This window comes from Alligator mississippiensis, chromosome 16 (assembly GCF_030867095.1).
Source record: "Alligator mississippiensis isolate rAllMis1 chromosome 16, rAllMis1, whole genome shotgun sequence".
Taxonomy (NCBI): Eukaryota; Metazoa; Chordata; order Crocodylia; family Alligatoridae; genus Alligator; species Alligator mississippiensis.
This window is the reverse complement of record NC_081839.1, coordinates 10,460,825-10,485,099: the sequence shown is the minus strand read 5'-3', so window position 1 is coordinate 10,485,099 and position 24,275 is coordinate 10,460,825. Positions and strand designations below refer to the sequence as shown.

General features: G+C 49.0%; 1 protein-coding gene across 1 annotated transcript in view; it reads right to left on the bottom strand.

The window, feature by feature from the left end:
- Positions 1-23,853, bottom strand: part of CTXN1 (cortexin 1) — a 177,488-nt gene extending 153,635 nt beyond the window's left edge. Inside the window, exon 1 of the mRNA XM_059719531.1 lies at positions 23,810-23,853. The gene's annotated coding sequence lies outside the window, so the exon portion shown is untranslated. The remainder of the gene's footprint in view (positions 1-23,809) is intronic.
- Between the last annotated feature and the right edge of the window lie 422 nt (positions 23,854-24,275).

Sequence of the window (24,275 nt, the reverse complement as noted above, 5' to 3'; positions counted from 1 at the left end):
TACAAGGCAACACTTTCCCCATCTGAGACTCTGCTCTTTGTCTTTACCTTCTAAATTTGGTGAAAGATCATGAAAAGAACCCACAATATTCCCATTTGAATTGATTTCTCAGTTTAGTATTTGGGAGATAAAGTATCAAATGCTTTACTAAAATCTAGTTATACTACATCTTCTGAATTTTCCTCACCTACAGATTTTGTAAAGCTATTTTAAAAAAATAATGTCACTCCTCCTGCAAAAATGCATCACTATAAACCACACTGACTTATTGGTCATGTTTCTATTGCCCTTGAGATATGTGGCAATCTTTTGTTTTAATATTTATCCCATTATTTTGCCAGGAATAAAATTTAGTCTTAGATGCCTGTGATTACAGTAGCTTGCTTGTCTTTTCTTTTTTATTTGAAACAGGTGTGCCTTTTGCTTTTTTCCAGTCTCTCTGCCGCCCAGGATCTTACAAGTCCAATTGCTGCTGGTTCAGCATGGTAAGGTGCTAATTCCTTGAGTATGCTATAAGGCGCATCATCCTGGATGCTTCACTAAATTCAGATTTTTCAAGAATTCCCTATTTCACTCTTTATCTGTGAGCGTCAAGCTCAAACTTAGAGTTTGCACAGGTGCACAAACGTTCATAAAGCCAAGAGATCAGGCAAGCAGGGACACACAAGGTACTCCACAGCCTACTAATTCTCAAGGACAAAAACCACCAGGATCAAACACTTCAGGATGCTGGGCACATCTGCACGAGACACTTAATGCCCGTTGGACTAACTCTACTGTGCATTAACTCAGCTGGCAGAAACGATGCTAATGTGCAGTACATTAATCCAATGGACATTAAGCATCACACAAAAGGCATTCATTTGTGCTAATGCTCAGTAGCACCAATTACAGCGCATTAAGTTAGTACCTGTTATTAGAGGTACTAACTTAATGCGCCATAATTACAGTGTATTAATGAACATGTGGACACACCCAGTGAAACTGTTAGATAATCTTCCTTCAGTACAAACTTCACAACCTCCACACCATCCCACCTTTCTGAGAGGAGCTCTAGCTTTGTGGAAGCTTTCGCTTCCAGCTTGGCTTGCTCAATCCAGTAGTGCATCAGGTTGCATCAGAAATGGAGCTGGTTACAAATTTACCAGAAACATGTTTTTAGCAGAAAATGGCTTTCTGACAAAATGAAGAAATCTCATTTCTGATTTCTTGTTCTCCCAGGCATTTTACTCCGTTCCTCCCTTTGTCTACTGCTCCTAGCTATAGCTTCTTGCTGCCTCCTGCACTGCCCTATACTTACTGTCCCCATCCACCCAACAGCTTTCTCCACACCCCGCCCAGCCATTTACCTGCTAGCAACAACCTGTCTCTCCTCATCTACTGCAAACGCTGTGTATTTCTCTTTCCTTCCTCAGTCTGTATATTCTCTGGGGCAGGAGCTGGTGTTTGTGCAGTGGAGTGTAAATGCAACAGGGCAGCATGAATGTGCCCTATACTCCATTTAGCCCCATGAGCCATTCATGCGGAGACGCGGAACCTGTTTTGTGTTAGCACAGCCAGTCCCCAGTGAGGACCATGTGAATAATAGATTTGTTTAGTTCAGTGCTTGTACTCAGTTTTTCTTTAAAATAAAGAAACTTCATTTCAGATCAACCAAAATGAAAATTTTGAGTAAGAAAAGCACCCTGTTTCTTTTTTGAGTTGTTTATCCTGTTTTATACCATTTAAAAAAAAAACCCTAAATCAGTTTTGAAGCAAAAACATCCTTTCCACCTGACAAATGCAAATCTTGTATGTAGAGAATATCAAAAATGGAATATTGGGGCTTTTCTAAATCTGTTTTCAATTATTTTTGCCAAACCTCTGCGACATGTAACCCCATTTTATGGTTTATGAAGGGATTAATGATCCAGGGAGTATAACAGCAAGAACATGAAAGGAACTGGGTTCATTGGCCTCGTCAAGGGTACAGGCTCCACTGGGAGCAGCCAGGAGGAGAAGGGTGATGAAAGCCCACGAAGGCAAGACAGAGCAGAGAACGGTGCTTAGCCCAGCCCGCACCAGAAATGCCTTAGGAAGAGCACTCATGCTGCATCCCCCGAGGAAGCTGGAAGGTGAGTGAGTTGTAAAATTAATTAGGTGCATCATACAGCACTAATAAATTCAATCACAACCACAGAGAGCTAGCTCACAAAACACCTAGCACAGCCAAACTCCCTTCTTCTTCCTCTAGTTCCCAAGCCTTCCCGGGGAGAACCCCTCACTCCCGAAGGAACCTCACAGTCCTGTCATAGGTGATGTGACAAAGGCCCAGCAATGCACTCTGTTCCCCAAGTATCCACTTACAACTGGAGGCCAGCTTCAGACCACATCTGGTGTGGGGCTTGAACTCACATACGTGCACTTGCATCTATAATTATTATAACTACTCTGCCACTGTGCTCAGTAAAATAAGAATTATGAAGCAGGGCCCAACTCCGCTGACTCCGCTCAGTCAGCTGTGATGGCAGCAATCCTCCCCTAAACTCTAAACCAGTGAAGAGCAGGACCTTCCCAGGGAGCCCACTGTGTTGATGATAATTGAGGCCCCATGCTGCAGTGACCTTCATTCATAAGGATAGCAGCAGCCATGGTTTCTGTGATGTCTCACCCTTCCCATACAGCACCATTACTGCTTTCTTGATGTACCTGCAGTGTTTGGAGCCCCAAGCATGGACCAGGACTTCAGTGTGCTGGGCGCTGTTCAGAACAAAAAGACAGTCCCTGCCCCAAAGAATTTACAGTCACAATCTAAGGTAGGCAGATGCAGACAGAGAGGGGACAAAAAAACCAAAGCAAAAAAAACCCAAACAACCCCAAAACAGTGAGATACATCTGGGTGGCTTGATGACCAGTGATTAACTACTATGGTATTTCTGCCACTCGAGGTGGGTATCTGCCTTGGTGCTGAGAAATTCAGACGAATTCCATATGCCCCAGCAGTCCCTTGGTCTTGGCCCTTTGCTTGGGCTGAGAATGAAATCAGACTACAAGCTCTCTAGACACTTCAACATTTGTTGTTATTCCGTGAAAAAAGCATTTGAGCTGTGAATGTGCAAATTGATTCATACATCACTGGGAAGAGGCAGAGACATTTCTGCAATGCATTTTGTGCTGCAGCCTTGATCTGCAATGCGGTGCCATCAGATAAATCTGATACTTTTTGCTGGATAACCATTTGGATCGCACTCAAATTTTCAAACTTCAAAGTGGATTCCAGACACCGCTTTTGACTTAAAACAACCAGGATCTGTTTAATAGATTCCCACTGGGGAAAGACCTTGCTGCTTTTGCTCTTACTGTTGCAATTGTACAGTTGACATCTATGGAAACTTTCTTTTCCTGATTGGCTTTTATGAACAGTGTGGGCAGTTGAAACCACCTCTTCTTGCTTCTGCTGGGGCAGGCTGTCTTACACAGTCATGCTCCTTCACATTGGGCAAAGACAGAGCCATCCCGGGTGGGGGGTGCAAATTGGGGCAACCACTCCGGGCCCCACACTTTGGAGGGCCCATAGACAGTGCTATACAGGCCCTGCCACAGCCGCCATGCACCCCTGCTGCCAAGCACCTCCGGCCCTGCCACCGCCGAGCACTGCTGGCTCCGGCCATTTGCCACCCCTCCCCACCGGGCCCTGCACAGGCTGATATGCCCCGGGCCCCGCACACCCCTAGGGGCGGCTCTGGGCACAGAAGCTGCTAGTTTGCACAATAGGCAAAGGATCCAACTCTGATCTATAGCTATGGGAGTGTCATTATTTACTGACCCAGGATTCACCTCCTATCTCTGTACTGCTATTTCAGCTACCCTGTCCTGCCCCTCTGGTAAGCTCCCTTTCCCTCTAGGTGTCTTCTCACCCAAACTGTTTTTCCATCTGGTAATGATGGTGAAAGGCTTCTGCCTGATGCCTCTTCTAGCATCTCCTCCATCACCCCCCACAAATCCCTCACTCCCTGCAAGTCATGGCATTCTGCCCCCTTCCTACTCCCCTCCCTCTGTGCACTGCCCAAAACCTACAGCTTTCAAGAAAGCTGGAATCAAAGGCTGCTACTGTGCTGGCAGCTACAGAAAGTTACTGTCTGTGCCCCCTGGAGGGACTGTGATTCAGCTCTGACCAAGGGGCTCTCCAGCCATAGCAACAGGCTTTTTCAGGCTGTGGAAGATGTTGCTGCTTTGGGTCATGCACCAAGGGTGGGGTTCACAAGTGATGGAATAGCTGAACCCGAAGTGCTGGCTGCACCCGTTCCAGGTTTGCACACGTGAGCAGGACTGGGTGGGCAGGGTCTGTTCAGGAGTGGGTGCTGCTGGCAGCACCAGGGCCATGGTGTAGATTTACTTGTAGGTGCTTGAGGTATTTGTTCTGGTATCCCTGAGAAGCTGTTCAGCAGACTTCCAGTAATCCACATACCCTGGGATATATGTCCTACAGTCCTTTCTGCAGCATTGTAAAAACAGGGACTGGAGACACCTCCTTCACAGGACAACAGCCATGGACACTCTCCATTACTGGACCTGGGCAGTGAGTGTCCCTCTTTGGAATTTCACTAGAAGTGGCCAGAAGCAAGGCTGTCCTCTCCCCTGCTTCCAGGTCCCCCCAGGGTTGCCAACCAGCCCCGTTTGGCCAGAAGTCTACCAGGATCGGCATCGATCTCTCAGTGACTATTGAAAGAATCCAGGATTGATATTGTGAACGGGTTGAACAGTACAATTAATGATGTTATGTCACATTGGGGAAAAAAAATCTCCCAGAATAGCTTCAGTTCCCCTGACCTTCAATCACTGAGATCATTCCTGCTCTATATATTAATAATAAAATTATTATTTGTCATGGTAACACCTAGGGGCTCCAGCCAGGATCAGAGTCCATCATGCGCTGCTGCACAGACAGAGTAAGGGTGGCAGTCATAGCACAGTTATACCCATAGGATTAAGGTGTGCCCTTTAGTCATTATAGTTGCATGGATAAATTGTATAGGTAAGTTCACAAAGGGTCTAGAAAGAGAGGCAGACTGCTGTGCAGATTTTGAGATGCTTGCAAAGATGACTTAGCATCCTTTGAAATCTCCATAGGTGACTGGGAAAGGAGTGCAGAATGCCGCTCTGGTTGGCAAAGTCAGCTTGCAGATGAAGCAAGGTGCTGTGAGGTGGACCGGATCAAGTTTTGCGATGACCGGTGTCAGAGGAAGAAAGGAAGAATCTGCTCCTGGGTTTCAAAGAATTGCTAGTGCATGGATGTGCCCTACCTGTGGGCAGGCCTGTCACTTGTGCATTGGACTCAGCAGCCATCAAAGAATTCATCGGCACATACACCACGCTCTGTAAAGAACAATAGTGACAACTGAATGTATGGGTATAATCTCTATGAGGACACTCCTGTTCTGGCATATGGATGGCCTGTTTGTTTCATTTATGTTGTATGGGATCAGGCTAAACTGAAAAAAGCTAAACCAGGAGTGTCTGCATGGAGGAAGGAAGGGTGAGTTGTGCCAGTGTAGCTGTAGTGCTTTCACTGGCAAAGCTCTCCTTCATTGCCAATGTCCAGGAGAGAGCTCTTGCCAAAAGGAGCTTCAAGCCTAAACAGATAAATAAGAGTGGGCATGTCTACACATGCGCTTTAATGCACAGTAAACTATTTTACTACACATTAAAATGTAATGTAAAAAACTGTGACATTATGCTAATGCACAATAAAATAGCCTAGTGTGCATTAAACATCACTAAAAAAGCATGCAAATGCACTACTGCTCATTAGTACAGCCTAATGTGCATTAATTTAGTACCTCAAATTAGAGGCACTAAATTTAATATGCATTAGAAAAGGCACAATAATGCATGTGTAAACATGCCCAGCAAGAGAGAGAACTGCAGAGAAGGGGTTTGCTTAAGATCACATAGTAACTCAGAGCCTTGAACAAGCCTCAGGTGTCCAGATTCCCAGCCCAGTGCCTGATGTCTCATCTTGCCTCTAGGAACATCAGCTCTAACACAACAGAGACCATCACAACTCTGGGCTCTGGGGAGCTTGTTTTTTACTAGCCGGTTCTTGTTCATTGTCTGTGCCGAGAGCCATTTGAACTTTGCCTAGTCCCAGGGGCTTGGCCGCCCATTGAGCAACAGTCTGAGGCCTGGTCACTTCTTATTCACAGTTTGGCAGAGCTACCAAGGCCCCGGCTCGGCCAGTCTGCATCAGACCTTGCTAGCTTTGCCATGCAGCTCCACGGAAGCCTCCAAGACGGTTCTTGAGGCAAGTGCCCTCTTCACAGAAACTGCATTTCTAGAAGCACTGATACTCTAGGACTGACCCCCACTCAAGTGTTCATGTGCAGTTTGCACACAACCTTCAGATCTGTCTAACAACCCCCTTCCTGCTGGCAGAGCGTGTCAGAACGTGCTACTTTCAGAGCCAAACCACGGACCTCAGCCCCTGCTCGGAGGGAAGAACTCCCTTAGGCGATAACGGTAAAAGCTTCCCATCCTGAGTGCAGATCAGCCGCTAAGGGCAGACCACAGTGCTCTTAACTCATGTCACAGTACACCTGCCAGGAGACATGCATTAGGGCTGTGCGAAGCTTCGGGTGGCGATTCAATTGGGAGAAGAACTGGCCTGATTCGGTGGCCGAATCCAAATCGAATCAGGGGACCAATTAAAAGGTCCGAATTGATTCAAAGCTCTCTGAATCTTCAGAGAAGATTGGGAGAGCTTTGATGATTTGGGCAGTCCCCGGTGGCTGCAGCAGGGAGCTGCAGCCGGACTCAGAGCTGGTAAGTACTAGGGGTGGGGGGGGAGGGGACCATGGGGGACCCCTGCCTGCCCCCGCAACCACCCCCGCTCCCCCAGCCCCCCCATGGCTGTCCCCGCCCACCCCAGCTCGGTACTTTAAAAAAAAAAACCCCACTCACCGAGTGCTTCCGGGCTGGGGGTGGCAATCCCCGCTGCCCCCCACTGCCCCACGCTGCATGGGGGGCTCTGCCACAAGCCCCCTGCCCCCCCTCCGCTCCCCAGCCCCCCCACGGGTGCCCCACCCGGGTCAGCTCTGGCCCTTTAAAAACAAATAAAAACCAAGAAAAGCCCCACATTCACACTCCTGCAGCAGCCTCGGGGCTTTGGGGGCTCATGCAAAGCCCCCCGTGTGGCACAGGGCAATGGGGGCCAGCAGGGATTGCCCCCGCCAGCAGGAGCGGTGAGTCCAGGGTTTTTTTCATTTTTTGGGTTCTTTTGAAAGGGTTGGAGCTGGCCCAGATGGGGCACCCATGGGGGGCTGGGGGCTTGTGCAGAGCCCCCCACACTGCTTGGGGCAGTGGGGATCACCCCCCACCTGGCAGCACCTGATGAGTCGGGGCTTTTTATTTTTTCTCCAAGAGCCGGGAGCTGGGGCAGGCAGGACAGCCATTGCGGGCTGGGAGAGCGGGCAGGGGATGGGCCTAGCCTGGCCTGGGCGATTCGGAGATTCAGCTGCAGAGGACTCTCTGAATCAGATTCGGCCGAATCAAAATCGGGACAGTGATTCGAATCACCAAATCAAATCCTGTCCCCTGAATCGGCCGAATCCAAAGCGAATATTAGCCGCTTCGCACAGGCCTAATGCCCATCCCCAGGTTCTGGCATTCACAAGAGCTAGAATGGTGGTATAGGACACCATGCAGTAAAGGTCAGTCTTCAGTGCCAGCCCCTAGCATTGAGCATGTGTTCCTGCTGCTTGAGTGAATCTGGGGCCCCTGGCAGATGATGCTAAATGTTGTTAAACATTTAGCAGATGTTAAAATAATGGCATGCTTTGGATCTGAGGAATTTTATTCCCCCCCCCCAATTGCAAACATCACATGTCCTGACATGCCAAATGTGCATCGCAGGATATGCAGCATTTGGGATGGGGCATAAAATTCTTCAGATAGCATCTTGCACGTGCTAGTGCCAAACTGGGAGCTGGGGCTGTTCTCAACCTAATCCAGCAAATTTCCGCAGGGGACACCTGTGTCCCAGACCCCAGAGCTGTCCTGTACCTGATCCCAATTCAGGTACTCAGCCCTGAGTTCTGGTTTGGGACCCAGAACTGCCTTAAGCCCAACCCCTGGTTTGGCACTGTGTGCCAGGGCACTGGGAGAGATGCAGCCAACAGTCTGAGTTCAGCCTTTTGGGGAAGGCACGTTAACTGCAATACTATGTTACAGCTAAGTGCTGCAAACCCCTGGCAGTTACGCAGAGCAGAGCAGTGGCACAGGACCATCCATGAATCTCTTTAATAAGCCTGTTTTCCAGGGTACTGACAGGGTACAGTGCAGGATCGCGGAAAGTCCAGGGAATGAGGCCACTGTCTGATTTTACACAGGTGCTGCTTGCTTGGACACTGCAGACTCCAGCTTCCCCTGGGACTCTGCTCTGCTGCTGTCTCTGTCCTTGAACTACTATAAAGATGCATCACGATGAAAATAATAAGATGTGCTTCTGGTGGGATCTGTGACACCCTTCAGTTAGGTGTCCCTCACTCAGAGGCAGGCATGAATAGATAAGTCTGCCTATCTTTCTGCTTGAGGGCACTGATTCAGACATCAGTGTTCAGAGGCTATTGATCAGGCATAGTCCATCTTACCCTATAGAGAACTTTGCTACCACCATATTAATCTGGCTCCAGTATCAGTATTTTGGTGAATCAGCTCCGTAATGAATACTGCCTGCATTGTGGGGGGCAGGCAGGGTGGGGGTGGCAGATTTCTCAGCCTGGCTCAGGGACACAGCAGACGCTTGTTTTAAAACTGTATTACTGCCCCCAAGAAGCATCCTCGCACTCAGGTCTATTAAATGCCACTTCCCACTTAGCAGTCCATAAATATGTCAGGATCCTGCTGAAGCTGACCAATCAGGGCTGAGTTATTTGCTCTTTCATCTCATTTTGTGTCATCAGCAAATCTGGACATTCTTCTTTTTAAATTTAACCTTCTGAGTAATGTAAAAGAAGTCACAATGCTAAATGAGTCCTGCAGGGGCCTGCCACTGAGGGATGGTGACCCCAGGGACCATATATCTCCCTGTCATCCAGCTGCTCCGGCCCTCCCAGGACCACTGTTTCTTTGAATACCTGTTGTCCCCATAGCAATGCTGCCAAGGCCACAGGGAATCTATCAGAGGATCAGCTCTGCCAGCATCTCTCAGGCCAGCCTGGCATATGGCTACAGTGACCTTGCAGAAAAAAAAAAAATCTCACAAAATGTCATCCTCATGGGCCCAAAGAGATATTGGTGGCTGGTGAGGATTGCTTTCTCTCATGTCACAAGTCCATTAGTAGATTGGAATGGATTTCCTGGGAAATGGCTTCACAAATAGCCATTCATTTTAAGGTATTTTAAGCTGAAGGCTTTGCTGTGGTTGATTCCTGAGATGCTGAGCATATGCTAGTCCTATTAAATTTAAACGGAATAATAGGTGTTTACCCCCTCTGAAAAACAGTTGTTGGTCCTCAGAGCACGGTAATGCCAAATGCCACAGTCCCCAAAGCTTTGGTAGTTGAGGAATCATGACACAGTAAAGGAGCTGCCAGCCACAATGTTTTTCTGAGGGTATGGACAGACATCACATTTTGTGTGTGAAATATCTTTGAAATGCTTCAAAGCATGAGCCATACAGATACACACACCTTTTGAAGCACCCTCCAAAAGTGGCTGAAGTGCCCCACAATAGTACCTGTGGCTACAAACAGATGTCATATTTGTCCCAGGAGAAAACAAGTACAGTCATTCAGATGCCCATGTCTGCTGTCCCAGAACAAAACCTAAAAACGTTTGCAGAATAAGAAGCATAACTGTCCAAGGACATCGCAAAGAGCATCCAAACAGCTGTCCTGAGATTGTATATTGAGCCCATGGCAGAAAAGCAACAATGCATGCAGACATTTACTAACGCTGATTGGGAGAGCAATGTGTGTGCATGCCAATCCAGGGACTTTTCTGTTCTGGGACAAACACGGGAACAACTGGTCCCAGGACAAAAGCAACGTCAGTTCCTAGCCTGTTTGAATGAGGTGCTATTTAAAGCCACCCAAGCTGGGAGATCAAAGACCCCCATGTCCCTGATGCCTTCACTCCCATGAGACTCCCACCTCCACTACCAGAGAGGTATGCAGGAATTGGGGGCTTAGGAGCCAGAATCTCAGTTCTGGTGGGGGTAGGAGGGCCTTGCGGCAGTCGCATCTTAAAAGGGTCACTGTACTCAGACTCTGCAAAGACTCAAGTTGCTTTTGTTTGCTCAAAGTGTATTCTGACTTCCTTATTCTAACCCCGCTCCCCTCCCCTGATCAATAAAGGTGCTGGGTAACAACCTGTCTTGCTGTGCTGCTGAGGGGGGAGGCCTTCCACCCCTTGCCTGGCCAGAGGAGATTTGGTTTTTTTCTTTCTATTCTCCTTCAGTTTTTCCTGATGCTATCTAGGGATACTTTGGGCTGAAAGAAGCACCCAGAAATATGACTGTGGGCAAAACACCCCCAAAGTTCACAGGGTCTGTGCGCCCCAGACTGCACAGAGCCCGGTCAGGAACCAGTGCCTGGGTGGTGGCAGCGTTATCCTAGGCTTGCAGGTGTTCTCCAGAAAGTAGGACAGCCAGCTGTAGGCTCTCCAAGGGAGACCCCTGAAGCAAGGTTTTGGGCCTGGCACAGTGAGGCAGGTGGCTCTGCATAGTAGTGCCCGCTACTGTCACCATACCATCAACCAATTTGCTCTTTAAAGGTAGTTAGGGGTAGTGTTTGCCATAGGTAAGGCATTGTGCAGTCCTAAAGGGCCAAAGAAAAAGCTGTGAGTTTGTGTGCTTCAATAATCCTGACAACTGTGCCACTGGTAGCTTTAACTCCTGTTTAAAGCCCCAAGCTGAACCAAGGAGGGGACTGTTAAAGGGTGCTTGTCCCCTCAAAGGCTAGGAGTCCAGCTGTAGGTGATCAATGGATAATAGTCTACCTGACTGGGAGGCTGGCAGTCAGCTGGACTGGTAGAGCCGCAAAATGTTAAGAGCTCCAGGAGGTGAGTGTTAGAGAGCGCAGGGTGGGTAACCAGCTGTGCTGAAGTAGAAGCTCAGAACTAAAATTGCCCCTCCTAACATCCAAAAAGGGACAGAGGATTTGGGTTTTTGTTGAGAATTCAAGGTTGTTTTTGTGAAGAATAAAAACTGGTCTGAGAAACTGAGAATGGAGCTGACTCACCTAAGGCAGCAGGGTGATAGACCTGCTCCCAGAGACCAAAGAAAGAGCAGCACACTTTTCTGCCTGGAGGCTGAGCAATAAGCAAACAACAACCTATTCGGGTAAAGGCCAGTTAAGAAAATTAAATACAATAAGGTAGCTGTTCTGACAAACAGTATGCTGAAGTAGGGGATTTGGGAATGATGAGGCTTGGTGAAAAACACTGGCACCTAAGGTTCTGCAAAGGTCTTTTCTGAAAGTAAAACATACCAGGAAAGTGGTTTCCGGAACATCAAAACAGTGGCTGCAACAAGGAGAGTCATGTGTGATGAAAGAAAGTACACATATCAGCTCAAATTCATTCCAGCAAGTGAACATTGATGGCCCAGAGCTGATAAAAGGAAATTCAAAATTGAAAAGTAAAGCCAGAAGACACTTGGGGAGATAAATAGTCACTACTCAGAGAGCAACATTAATTTTGAATTCCAACACAGAGAAGTTAATTAACAGCCAGTTGTTCTGAGCCGGGTTTCAAACATGATACTTGAAAAAATAATTTCATCAAGTTATTTACCAACAGATAGCTACTGTGATAAACCCGTTCTACCAATGTCCATATGGTCTGATCTTGTTCACAAGCATGACACGCATTTTGTAATGATTCCATTGGAGGATGCCGACCATAAAATGAAGAAAGCAGCAAGCAATCTTGGCCTTTGCTCCCAAACCAGTGAAAGACAGTACAACTGTTTCTGTTTCTGCTTCTGGGACTCATCATTGACTAGACACTATTCCCATACAGAGTTAATTTATAAAGTAACCAAGAATTCCCAGTTCTGAGCAGGAGCACCTATATATTACAAGTAAATTTAGATCAACTCTCAGAGTATCAGAGCAGAAGAGCTGGTGTCCTAAGTATGCCAGAACTGAAAATTAAGTTTTACAGAGAGGGGAGAAAAAAGTACCAAGAAACCTGATAGCAAAAACTAACAGAGGACAGATGTATATGTGAAACGTTTCAAATCCCACCCCAGTTTGAAGACTCCTCCCAGCTGGCATGCTTTGAAAAGTGCTAAATCCAATCTCTAAAGAGCAGAGATCCTAGCATACCATTTGGCCCTGAGTCTCCAGGAGTATCTAAGGATTGCTAAATGAAGACAAGCAAGCCCACAGACTGCGTGACCATCATGTTTCTGCTCAGTGCTCCCTTCCATTGAAGGCCTGGTCAGGTTCACCTCCACAGGGCTCCGACACAGTGGGAGTAAAGAAGGAAAGCCTATCATCTGCCTTGCGCATGAGGTTGGATTAGATGACCTCCAGAGGTTCCTTCCAGCCCTACTTGTCTATGATACTCTGATCTCTTGCAGTCCCTAGCCAAGCAGCTCCTGAAGTACTGGCTTTCCTCTCCTGCTCAAGAAGAGTCACTGACTACCTTGGCATGCTTTCCATCCCCTTTGAGCTCACTTGCCAAATGCTGGGCCACAGCATGGCAGCTCACAGTAGCATGATCCAGGAACTCAAAAGGCACCTCAAGCTGTGCTATGTGCTCAAGGATGCCCAAGTATAAAGAGATATGGGACACCATAGAGAATGGCCTTCTCTGAGATCACCTGAAGGCCATGTACCACCACTTTAGAACCAGAGACATGAGCAGAGATTGATGGGAACAGGTAGTTTTGTAGACCTGGGACAATGAATAGCAGGGACAAAACTTCAGGGTAAGCAGAGCCACCTGTTGCTCCAGGAGCAAGTCACCATCATGAGAGTGCCCATGTCTGTGGAGAAGCATATGGCAATTATCAACTGAAAGCAGCAGACTCTTATAGTCTTCAGTCTATGGGCAACTACTTCATAGATTCATAGATGTTAGGGTCGGAAGGGACCTCAATAGATCATTGAGTCCGACCCTCTGCATAAGCAGGAAAGAGTGCTGGGTCTAGATGACCCCAGCTAGATGCTCATCTAACCTCCTTTTGAAAACCCCCAGGGTAGGGGAGAGCACCACCTCCCTTGGGAGCCCGTTCCAGACCTTGGCCACTCGAACTGTGAAGAAGTTCTTCCTAATGTCCAATCTAAATCTGCTCTCTGCTAGCTTGTGGCCATTATTTCTTGTAACGCCCGGGGGTGCCTTGGTGAATAAATACTCACCAATTCCCTTCTGTGCCCCTGTGATGAACTTATAGGCAGCCACAAGGTCGCCTCTCAACCTTCTCTTGTGGAGGCTGAAAAGGTCCAGGTTCTCTAGTCTCCCCTCATAGGGCTTCAGCGTGGACAAGTCCACAGATGGATCAGGCCTCTGAGAAGCATAACATAACATCTAGAGGAAGATGGCACCACAGGTCCTCTGTCTCCAACCCTCAGGAGATCATAGCCAGAATTCCCCAGATGGGCTTTCTGAACTGCCAGTTATGGCACCCACAATGCCATCCTGGGCCCTGCCAACCACAGCTCAAACTACATCAGCTTCAATGGGTTACATTTCTATTGTTCTACAGGGCAGTCATGAACAACTGGGAACAGTTCACCCCTGTGGTGACCAGTTGATCAGGCAAGGTCCATGATGCCAGGGTCTTCCAGAACTCTAGCCTGGTGCCCCTGATAGTGTGGGGAAAGTTTGCCTCTGGAGCTCCCAGCATTGAACTGGAAGAAGTGACCATCCCACAGCTGCTACTCAGGGACCCGGCTAACCCTTTCCTCCTGTGGCTCATGAAGCCCTATACAGTATATAGGTTGGATATAGTAGGATGCCAGAAAGGAACATTTCAACTAAGAGATGATGTTACTGCTGGATGACCATGGAGTGCACCTTTTGGTGCCTCACAGCACCGTGTAAGGCATTGAAGAGCACCTCAGTGCTACCAACCACAACCTGATGGTTAGTTTGGTCTGTGTGTTACACAACACATGCGAAGCCAAAAGCATGACCTTCTGGCTGCCCAGGCAGAGGAGGCCCAAAGCCTTGCAAGCCAGTATTGGGCACCAGAGCCTGATCCTTTAACGGTAAAGGTTAACAACTGCCAGGCTGCTTGGTGGGAGGGGGGCACTGTGGCAGGGCTCTTGAGTGCCTGCCACTTTAAGAGGTCAGGAAGTGGGTAGGTAGGGGTCAGCATAATTGTGGACTCAGCTGACCCAGGAAGCAGCAGGTGAGGCTAGGCCTGATCAAGGGAGTCACGTGATTGGAGAAGGAATGGGTTTAGGCAGGGTATCAGCCCTGAGATCAGGGCTGGGAGCAACATCTTGGGAGCTGGCAAAGGAACGTTGCCCAGAAGGAAGGCTGCAGCTCCTGAATGCCAGCGAGGAGAATAATGTCTGGAGCAGTCTGGAGGTTTGGGTAGGAGCCGAGGAGATGGAGGAGATTCCTGCAGACCTAGTGTGGGGTCTGGATCCCTGAGACAGGGGCTGAGCACCTGGGGGCCTATTGAAAGTCCAGAGAGAGGAGCTGAGTGTTTAGGATACTGGACAGACTGCCCATAGAGCGGGGTAGTCCAAAAATGTGTTTTGGTCTCCAGGGGCTTATGGCCATCCCTGGAGAGGATACCCTGTGACAGGCACCACTGTTTAAAGCCCAACCAAGTCACTTGTTTATAAATCAGAATAACTCTTTGCTGAACACTAAAACATTCAAACACTGTTTGCACATTGCCACATAGTGTAGAGGGACAAAAAGAGCTCGAGTCCCACACTATCATGCTGTCCCTGAATGAGAACTGCCCAAGACCCTGTTTTGTAGAGAGGAGCTGTTCCTAACCCATATCTCCAACTCCTATGTGAAAGTCAGGTCTTTGAGCTGGCACCTATGCAGGGATAGGGGCTGCGAGTCCTCACAGTAGAAAAAAGTGGGGACATGACAGGGCTGGGTGCAAGGTGGGCCACATGGGGGTTAGGATGTTAGGCTCAGGGTAAGGAAGGCTCAGGGCTTGTTCTCAGTCTTACCATGAAGACAAAAGGAAACTTTGGAGATGGGAAAGTGGGGAGAAATGAAAAACACAGGCAAGGGGTATGTGGGTCACTGTCCAGGGCACAAAGTTGTGTCTCTGGGTAGAGCTTATTTAAAATTGGGAGGATTAACCCTTTCTGGAGGGGGGCTGGGAGGATTCTTATGTGCTGGGATGGGAAGCCTGTGGCCTGGCCTGCATAGCCCTGGCCCTTGGGGGGGGGGGGGGGGGGGGGCTGGAGAAAAGGGCTGATGAAGGCTGCTGACCCTATTGCAGTGTTGATAGAGGTTGGGCAGGATAGCTCTTGATCCTGGTGAGGTGCTGAAGGAAGCTGGAAAGGGCACCCCTTGCCTGAGGAGAGTAGGGCTGTCTCAGGAACAAGGGAGTTGTACTTGTGCCTGTGGGAGGAAGACTTGGGGATTGGGGGGACTGAATGCTCCTTGTTTGCTGTTTAGCATGGCTGTGAGATCCTGCTGGGAAGCCCTCTTTAAATGGAGACTGTTCACTAGCATCTGTATTGCCGGCTTCAGCATGCCCACAACCACACTGTGGCCTTCTGCCATGTCTGAAGTCCTGATGTACATCTGCCCTAGAAATATCCCTGCTGACCAGCTGGTACTGCCCCATATTATTTCTCCTCTGCAGCAGCAGCCTTCCTTTCTGATGACACCACCAGCTCCATGAGCATCTCCTCCTTTCCCTCCTCCTCTCCCTGGGCCCAGCAGCTCACTGTGCTGTGGCTGCAAGCTCCAACTGTGAGACGATAAAAGCTGCAACAGTGGTGGCAGCAGATGCTACAGGTGTTGACCCTGAATACCCTTTGTTAAACTTGTGCGACTTGGCAATGAGTGTGCACCTCCCAAACAAGGCTTTGCATTCCACTTCCATCATGCTTGAGACCAGAGCACAAGATCATAAAATCATAGGAAATTAGGGTTGGAAGGGACTTTCCATCTCAACCCCCTGCTCAAAGCAGGACCATCCCCAACTAGATCATTCTAGCCAGGGCTTTGCTGAACCTGGCCTTAAGCCTCCAAGGATGGAGATTACACAATCTCTCTAAGCAGCCCATTCTAGTGCTTTACCACCCTCCAGGTAAGGTTTGTCCTAGTTTCCAACCTAAACCTCCCTTGCTGCAACTTGAGACTGTTCCTTGTTCTGTTATGTATCACCACTAACAGCAGTCTAGCTCGGGGCAGGCAAAGTCTGACCTGCGGGCTGGATCAGGCCTGCAGTAGACTCCATTTCCCAGCAGCCCCTGCCAGAGCTGCTGTGGTCAGTTTCCATGGAGACCCCAGCAGGGTGGGATGTGATAGGTGGGGCCAGGGTTTCCATGGAGACTGCCCCAGCAGCACTGGCAGGGAGCCAGGCAGGGCAGGGAGCTGCTCTGGGGCTGGGATCTTGAGGTCTGGAACTGGGGCAGAGCACAATCCACTGCCAGACACCCTGGGCAGGGGCATGCAGGCCGTGGATCGTGGCTCTTCCCCAGCTCTGGAATACGCTGTTACCACTGCAAGATCCCTGCCTGGCTGGGGATCCCTGCCCAGCCTCCCACCCTGCCAGCACTGCTCCACCACTTGCACTGTCCCTCCTATTTCCAGCTGCCCCAGGGACAAGAGCTCCACAGTCATTGCAGCCCCACTCCAGCCAGGCGGCACAGGGAACTGCGCTCAGCCTGGGACAACAGCACCTCCTTACTCCCTGCTAGCCCAGGAGCAGGTTTGGGTGGGGGGAACCCACCTATTGCAGCCACTGTTGTTCCTGGCTGAGCCCAGCTTTCTTGCAGCCCAGCTGGAGGGGAATAGGAATTTCCCAGTGCCCCTGGAACAGCTGGCAACAGCAGCTGCAGAGGGTGGGAGAGGAGAAGACAAACTGGAGGGGAGAGGACATGCTGCTGAGCATGGAGGGGAAGAAAGGGAATACTGAGAATGGGGAGAAATTCTTACCTGATATGAAAATTTAAAGAAAGTCCCCAGCTATTGTGCAACATGGTCTGTCTGCCTCAAGGAGGTTTTTTTTATTTGGGAGGAGGGGACAGAGCTGGAAGCAGGAATGTATCCACCCTACCTGCTAGATGCTGCTTCTGCACCCTCTTTACAAACTCCTGGATCCACCCATGGCTTTTTCTGAGGACTGTCTTGCCTGGAGGGACCAAGTGAGTTCTGGTGGCACCCTGCAAAGAAGACGTTTCCTTCTAACATGAGAGCACAGCCTGCTGAGTACTTCCAGAAGCAGTCTGAATACTTCTCTCTAAGCACTAACAATAACCAAACACTAAACCCACACCGTCCTGGCATAGGAAGCTCATCCGTGCCATGCAAAGGATGTCAGCTACATGACAAAGTTCCTAGTAGGCCTGTCTGAAGCAGCTAGTATTCACTTCAGATTCGGATTCGGCCGATTCAGGGGACAGCGATTTGATTCAGTGATTCGAATCATTGTCCTGATTCAATTTGGCCAAATCTGATGGGCACAAGCCTATCCCCCACCAGCTCTCCCAGCCCGGCAATGGCTGCCCCAGCTCCCAGCACTTGGGGGGAAAAAAACCCAGGCTCACTGGGTGCTGCCGGGTGGGGGGTGATCCTTGCTGCCCCCCACTGCCCTTTAGTGAGTTTGGGGGGGTTTTCAGGTTTTTTTCTTGAAGGGCTGGAACTGGCCCAGGCGGGGCACCCATAGGTGGGTTGGGGGAGCGAGGGGGGATTGGGGGGGGCTTGTGGCAGAGCCTCCATGCAGCATAGGGCACCCCTAGTACTTACTAGCTCGGAGTCAACTGGAGCTCCCTGCTGCAGCCACCGGGGACTGCCCAAAGCATCAAAGCTCTCCGACTCTTTTCCAAAGAGTAGATTCCAATTGAATAGATTCAGACCTTTAAATTGGTCCCCCAATTCGATTCAGATTCACAGATTCAGCCACCGAATGGGACCGAATTGAATCACCACCTGAAGCTTCGCACAGCCGTAGTTCCTAGTTAGTGAAGTGGCACACTGTGCTAATAACTGCAGCAAACCCTGCATGCCACCCCACAAGATCTCCCAACTGAAGCTGTGATGCTGTCTCTCTGATGACAGTCAACTGAATCCTCATGCCCTGCAAACTGTAGGGTCCACAAGCAGTAATTGAGATGTTCAAACCAAGAGCAGCAATGGAGAGATCACTGAACAGACTGACTGGGATTCCACTTTGGGAGAAAGCCACAGTTCTGTGCGAGTACTGTGTACTGGACATCTTGTGTGTAATTTCCACTATGTGTTGCCGGTCGGAAAACATTAACCCTGCCAACTACCGGAGTGATCAATTGGTGATGCGGGGGGTTCGGGTCCAGAGGGTTGGTTTAGGAACCACAGGCAAGGTGTTATTTCTTTTAGTGCTTCCTCCATCCTAGTCCAGCAGTATGACTTCTGATTGGTCACACTTGCAAATTCAAACACCACTTCGGATAAAATATCTATTTTTTTCCCGGTGGGGACAGTCTGTCACATTTCTGTGGTCACTGGTGGGTGAGGGGGAAAGTGTGTGCAAACATTCTCCAATGGTGGAGACTGGAGGTATTATTGTCCATCCAATTAGTGATTGGAGTAGGGGTGGTAGGGTCTGGTCTGTTCCCATAGGCAGCTGCAAGCAGTGAAAGGAGGCATGGATGCTACAACAGGTGATGAGAGGTAAGGGATTCTTGCATTTTGCACTGTATCTCCTTGTTTTCCTTGAGCTAGGACTGGCCTGATGAGCAACTAAGTGGGGCAGGGTTGGGTGGAGCTGCAGTGATTTAGACAGCTAGGCAGTTCCTACCCCTCCTTTAGGGATCATGTCACCCAATAGGAGACAAGAGGAAGTATAGCATGGTATTAACTCAGAGTGTCCTGCTAATCACCTGTCCCTGTTGGAATAAGCATTGACTCCACGTGGGCCGGGAATGGGTGGAGAGAGGGGCCACGGATGGTTTATTGCCTTGAAGGGCAGGAGGGGTAAGGTCCTTATGATTAACCAGTCTGGTATATGGAATACATGATAGCAACTCATATTGGCATGTTAGCTGCTGTGCACCCATGACACAATTGGTATCACCTTGAACAACTTAGCCTTGTAGCTGTGCTGAAGCCACAGTTGTGCCCATGAGTTGCTATCTCACCTGCTGTCCATTCATACATGGCTTGATTATGATGGCTTTTCTTTAGGGAGCGCTGGGTGATTTCCGTGTCATAGGTGGTGAGGAGATCCATAACTTCTGCATGTCTCCAGGTCATGGACCACTTTGTGGATGCAGAGCAGGAGCAGGTGTGGACATTCTGGGCACCGGCTATTGATGTAGAATCGAGTGGGGCATCAAGACTGCTTCATGCTCCAGAAGCTGAGTTCGTAGGACAATGGTCATGCAGATGACAGGTGCAGTGTGTCTTTACACCTGTCTGTAAATAGGCAACATCAGATGTTGGGCATTTCCTGTGACCCTGGGCCAGTAGAATTTGGAGTGAGTCATAAAGGTGCTAGCTCTGAGCAGTTGGAGGATGGTCTGTGGAGCACTGTGGGGTACCAAATGCTCATCATGTTCTGCAGGATGGTGCAAATGTAACATGAGGCACTTCATAGTGAAGTGTTTCAAAATTGTTCCCATTTCATCCAGGGTCACTTTTGAGGGAGACCAAACCAATCAGAAGCTCTTCATCAGCCTGTGACACCCATCCCCTGCTTTCTGGAGCACAAATATTACTTCTGTGCACATGCAGAGGAGGCAGTGCAGCAACAATTTAAAATGGAAGTGGAAGATAGATTTTGAGTGCTACAAGACTTGCCTACCACATGGTCCACTCTGTGCAACAGTATCATTGATACCTGAAGGGTTGGACACCTAACAAGTTATAGGGGAGCCAACGAGTGTGGTTCTTTACGGAGTGCCAGCTGCTCCATGGGAATGAAAGAGGTAAGCTGGTGTGGGTTAGCTTTCATTTACTGTGCAGGGATGGCGTACACATGGGCAGTTCCCACAGGACAGCTAATGCATTGCAAAACCCACCCTGGTTTGCCTCGCACTAACTTGTTTTTGTGGCCTTGGACAGTAAGTGTAGTTGGTTTCCAGTCAAACAAACCTAAAGGGTAGGTTGATGAGAATGTGAAGCTCTAAGAAATAAGTCAAGGCAAGCAGCAGCTCCTCAAAAACAGCTCCAAAAATGAAGCAGCAAAAAAGTTCTGAACAGACCAAAAGACCAAGCAATAAAAAGCAGTACAGGAAGAGGCAAGAGGAAGTATAGGGACAACATTGCCAAAGCCACTGAAGCACCTGCTGAAACCATCTTATTGACTTAACAAGGTTCTAACTAGCAAGCTACCCCAGGGAGAGGATCTGTTAACCGAAACAGCAGAAGAGCAAAGCGAGTCATGGTCGGGGCACATCTCAAGAGGTGTTGAAAAGATCAGAAATGATTAGCTTTGACAGGGTATCCAGAAGTCAGCAAACCACGTCATAAACAAAGCAGTGGAAGACACAGGAAGCTAGAGTCTGAGAAAGCTGTACATGAAGGCTAAACCATAGAAAATGTTGAAAGCTTGTGAGGATGAAACCATCCATAAATCACTGAACTTTTTGGAACAAAAAAGCCTCCAAACCCACCTTCCTGACAATGGAAATATGACACTCAAATTAGGGCAACCGTACTTTTAAGGAAATCCAAGGCACTGCACCCCCTGGCCAATCCTTGCCCCAGGCGGGAGGAGCAGTGCCCAGCCCAGCCCACCCCCTGCCTCTAGCCACTGATCAGGATGAGCCGGGCTGGGCAGTGAGGCAGGGTGGCACCAATCCAAGACTTTTGTTTCCATTTTTCACCAGCCAGCTGGGACACCAGGATGGCCTATAACATCTGGGACTGTCCTGGCCAAACTAGTACATATGGTCACCCTAATTAAAGTCCAAATAACAAAGGAAGGCAACCTCAACTGCTGCAGTAAGCAAGGCATTACAAGCCTTTAAGAAATAGGCAATATCTCCAATATCTCAAACCAGATAAAAGAATTAAAAATTAAAGAAAGAGAAGGCTGGATGTTGACCTTTGTCAACCAGATTTTCATTCCAACCAAAATAAAGAGAGTAACAAAGGCAAAAGCCACTCCAGAAAGCATCTGACTGTCCCTGTCAAACATTTTAGGGCAGGGGTGCTCAAACTCCAGTCCATGGTGCCCCGTCACCTGGCCTACGGGGTTCCCCATGGGTCCAGAAACTCCATGTTCGGAAAACACTAGCACCTGTCCCCGACACTTCTAGACCTGTGAGGAACCCCAGCCCCTGGGCATTGGATCAGATGCCTGATCCCAACCCACAGGTGCATGAACGCCGCATGCCCCTAGAAGCTGGGGGGGCCACAGCAACCTCTTGCAGGCAGTGGTGGCAGTGGGGTCATGGTGGCGGCGAGTGTGCAGCTCCCGCAGGTAGCCATAGCAATGTCAGTGGTGGGCGGGGGGTGGCAAGCGCCGACCAGTAGTCAGTAGGGTAGCGAGCAGCGACCGCCCACAGGCTTTTTGCAGGGGTGCACCACCAAGCTCAGGGGGTGCATGTGCCCCTATGTGCACCCCCTACACATTGTCATTGCACAGGGGGAATGGGCCCCAGGGCCAAATCCCAGCACAATGGGGGCCTGGGAGGGGGCAGCACTGGAGTCCAGAGCCTGCTCCTGGCACTTGGGGTGGGGGGCAGTATCACGTCCCAGTGCCCATTCCTGGTCTCCTGACATGCAGGGCTTGATCTAACCCCATGGACCAGCTTCACACTATTCATCTGACAATAAAAGTAATTAATATCAAGATTTTACGTCAAGTCAAGTTGCAATCAAGTCAAAGGCAGGCTTAAACACGCAGAATAATAATGACACCAATGTCAAATAATGAGGTGATTTCTCATCTCCCCTACTCGACATCACTACTGATTTCAGTATGAGAGGAAGTGTAGGAGGATATAAAGAGGGATCGGCTAAATCAGTAACAGTACGCTAGAGGATCTAGATGATGCAACTCTTAGAACTGACAGCTCAATTAGGTTGCAAGCAAACACCAAACGTTGGCCCAACATGACATATTTAAAAAGAGCTAAATCATTAATTATGAAAAAAAAAAATCTTATGAGCATTTCAGCTACTCCAAACTAAGCATAACTTTAGAAGATAAAAGTATACAATGACTAAGTCAATTGATATACATTCATAGCAACATGCAAAGCAGGATGTCCAGAGGAAAATACTGCCATGAGCTGCCATGACAATAACTGCATGCACCAGCATAAACAAGATGTATCCATCAAAATCAATCATTTAAAGACCCAACTATAAATTTTCAGCTCAAATATGACCATATTTCTACCTTAACATATAGCTGTGAGAGCTGAAAAAATCCACCACAGATACAGACAAATGATTAAATGCCTTCAAAAAAAAAATGCTGAGAAAAATACAAGGTGTTAAATCGAATGCCTTTAAAAAATGCCAAGATTAATCAGACTGTTCAGCAGCCCTTTATCTCCAAAGGGATCCAGAAAAGAGAGAAATATCTTGGCCTTGTATTAAGAATTAAGCCAGAGCATTTGCCATGGCACATATGCCATTGAGCAGCTTACAAATAGGTTTGGGAGGCTGACTGAAACATCTCTCTATTGACCAGTTCTCAGACAGGGGAAGACTTTGGAATTGTGATCACAGACACCACGCAAGGGCAGCCCAGAAGAGATGAGGACAGTAGATTATTGTTCACACCTGTGACAGGTGGCCACCCCATGGCTGGTCCAATCATTGGCCCACCCACCTGTCTAAGGCAGTCCACTCACCTGCCATGCCTTTGATGTAACCAGAATAGATGCTTACAAGGTGAGAGGTTGCCCATTTACTGCCCAATGCCAAGAGCATAATACACAGCTCCAAACTGTCCCTTATACTGTGTCCCATGCCTCGCAGATGGCATCACTATATAACTCTGGCCCCACAATGGATCTCCTCCTATGCCTACTTGTTGTTCGGATCCTAGCTGGATCCCTCCTTCTCAGGCAGTCTACTCCGCTCTCATTCTGGGCTGCCAGCCTCCCTGCATCCTTCTTCCTCTCAGGAGCGCCCCCCTCCGGGACCTTTGGCCATAGGCTCTGGCCTCATCTCTAGGGCAGTCATAACCCCATGCCCCTGGCTCTGGACATCCTTTGTAGTGGACGCCCTGACACTTCGACCATTCTGATCCTGGTCCCAGCACTGACCAGTCAAGGGTTTGTCTGGTCAGGTTCATGAGCCACTTGCCCTCTCTCTTACAGGTCCACCTTCTCAGGCTCCTCCAAATTCAGATCACTCAATCTCCAAGGCCAGCCTATGCAGTCCTCCAGGCCCACCCACACAATCTCTGCTCTACACAACTTTCTCACATACACCCTCACTGGGGGCACTTTACCACCCCTTCACTAGGCCTTACACCCCTGGGCCTCAGGCCTCTAATGACCTGCCTGGACCCCTCCCCTGCTCCCTGTACTGGGTAACCCACTAGGTCATGGGGGCTGAGGCTATACAGCACCCCATACTCAACTTTCACTATGGAGGCACTGGTATGGCATTTCCTGGGGACCACCCTGACACAACAGCCCCACCACACCATCTAACCCTAGCAGAGTGTAGTTTTAGGTCATTCCCCAGGACCAGGAAGCTCCTCCATCCCCATAGTTCCTACCCTGATCCACCAGAAGTTCTGGGAGAGCAGATCTCCAGATGGGCAATGTTACTCCAGCAGCTTCCCTACAGCTACTCCCTGCTTAGTACTGAGGGCCTGGGTTTATATTGAGGCTGCTCAGCCCCATCCTCCAATCCAGGAGCCCTCTTGTGGTCATGTGACTGCCTCGTTAAACCACACCGCACCTGCCAGCTGCTCCACAGCCTGTTCAAGCCTCTTAAAGTGGCAAGCACCCTGTCACAACACCCTGAGAAGTATTTGACAGCACAGGAAGGATTCTGAGTCTATGGGACTATCAGTCTTGATCAATTAGAAAAGGAACCTCCATTTTCCTATAGCTTTGTACCAACCAGCTCTGGGGCTTGGGGAGGCAAGCCTCTGACCAATGGGCTGTTAGATCTGAATTTGATTTCAATCCAAAAAAGCTAAGTCAAAAGTTCAATGTCTCAGTAGTCTCCTTGCTGAC